Source organism: Penaeus japonicus, unplaced genomic scaffold (genome assembly GCF_977035675.1).
Source record: "Penaeus japonicus unplaced genomic scaffold, GWHDUDI00000001_assembly GWHDUDI00000024, whole genome shotgun sequence".
Taxonomy (NCBI): Eukaryota; Metazoa; Arthropoda; class Malacostraca; order Decapoda; family Penaeidae; genus Penaeus; species Penaeus japonicus.
This window is the reverse complement of record NW_028234426.1, coordinates 28,136,248-28,138,413: the sequence shown is the minus strand read 5'-3', so window position 1 is coordinate 28,138,413 and position 2,166 is coordinate 28,136,248.

The following is a 2,166-nucleotide window of genomic DNA, read 5'->3' as shown; positions in this document are numbered from 1 at the left end:
CGAGTTTGGGTGTGTGTGTGTGTGTGCGTGTGCGTGTGCGTGTGCGTGTGCGTGTGTGTAGGATTTCATTTATATACAGTAAGAAAGTAAGAAACAGAAAGTAAGGCTTACTAAAAGATTGATATAAACGTTGTGCAATTCGTAGTTGAAATGTCGTGATGTAGTTCTGGTGAATGATTTGCAATTGTAAATAATATGAGAAAGATGTGTGGTGAAGAAAAATAGTTGAATTGCTACAACACTACAGTGCGATCTATGCGAGTACATTGATACACGTTGCAACCTAATAATCATAATACCAAAAGTATGATAATGATTTTATGATCATGATAATGTTGATAATAATGATAATAGAAATAATGTTTATCATGGTAATTATTATGATAATAGTAATAGTGATGATAACAAGGATGGTAATATTGACAATAATAAACATTATTTTCATTCTAATTGTTATTACTTTTATCACCATTTTTATTATAATTCTTAGTCATCATAATGGTAATGATGATAATAGCAGTAGCAGTAATGATGATTATGATAAGAATGGTAACAATCTTAATGGTGATAATGATAATAACGATGATAATAATAATAAGGATAATGATATAGATCACAGCGGTAGTGGCGATAGTAACAATATCCGCAATAATGATATCAACATAATAATGATTACAGTAACAGTAAGAAAAAAAGACAGGTTATGAAAGAATATGTAAATTTTCTTAACAACTGCAACAATTTTAGAACTAACGGCCCCATCCATTGACTTACAATTGTGTACATCAGTCCACGCTTTGGAGGCTCATAGATATTCAATTCTGTTTTGGTTTTATTTATTTCCCTTTCATCTCTTGTTCACTGTCGATCTCTCTCTCTACCGTACATGCTCCCCCAACACTGCTTTTTTAATCGTTCGGTTAAATTTGAAGAGTTGAGCTTTTTTAGTGGAGATTTCAATGAAAGAAGGAAATATCATATATATATATATATATATATATAAATATATATATATATATATATATATATATATATATATATATATATATATGTGTGTGTGTGTGTGTGTGTGTGTGTTACTCTGCCTTGCCCAAGGGCATACCTCAAAAGACTAGAGGACCCAAGGAGACGTCTCACTGCTCCTTTGGTAGCGGACCTCCAGGCGATCTCTCCACCTACCTCTGTTTATTTAGTTTTTTTTTTTTTTTTTTTTTTAATAGCCCGGCCGCATACCATGTCTTTCAGCCCCGGGGAAGGTCAAATATGGTCGAGAAAAAAAAAAAAAAAAAAGCTTCAGCGGGAATCGAACCCGCGTACACAAATTTGTAGGTTAAGCTTTAACACACTAAGCCATCACAGCTGTGAGCAATAGTAATAGGTAAAATTTGGAATTTATCTATCAGAAAGTTTTTGAGCGAGGTAAACACACACACACACACACACACACACACACACACACACACACACACACACACACACACACACACACATATATATATATATATGTAAGTATGTATGTATGTCTGTATATATATAACGTATATATATATATATATATATATATATATTTATCTATCAGAAAGTTTTTGAGCGAGGTAAACACACACACACACACACACACACACACACACACACACACACACATATATATATATATGTAAGTATGTATGTATGTCTGTATATATATAACGTATATATATATACACATACATATGTATGTATATATATATATATATATATATATATATATATATATATATATATATGTGTGTGTGTGTTTATATACATACACTCACACGTGTTTTTTTATTCATTATTTCCCGTCCAATTACTAACCATTTCATTTTTACAAATCAATTAAGAATGCAGAATATTTTGCTTTATCAATTCATTAATGATTTGTGCATCACTACCCAGGAAACCACTGAGTTTCACTCAAATTAGATAAAATGTGTGTGTGTGTGTGTGTGTGGAGAGAGACACAGAGGAACAGATAGGCAGAGAGAGAATGGGGGGGGGGGGGAGACACAGACAAAGATAGAAAGGGAGAGAGTGACTGACAGGTTACGAGATTAACTATGAAGGAAAGCATGATTTACTCAGAAAATATAACTTAAGGTGGCCTGATTTAGTTATACCTTTCAACCGGTCTCATGCCTGTGTAGG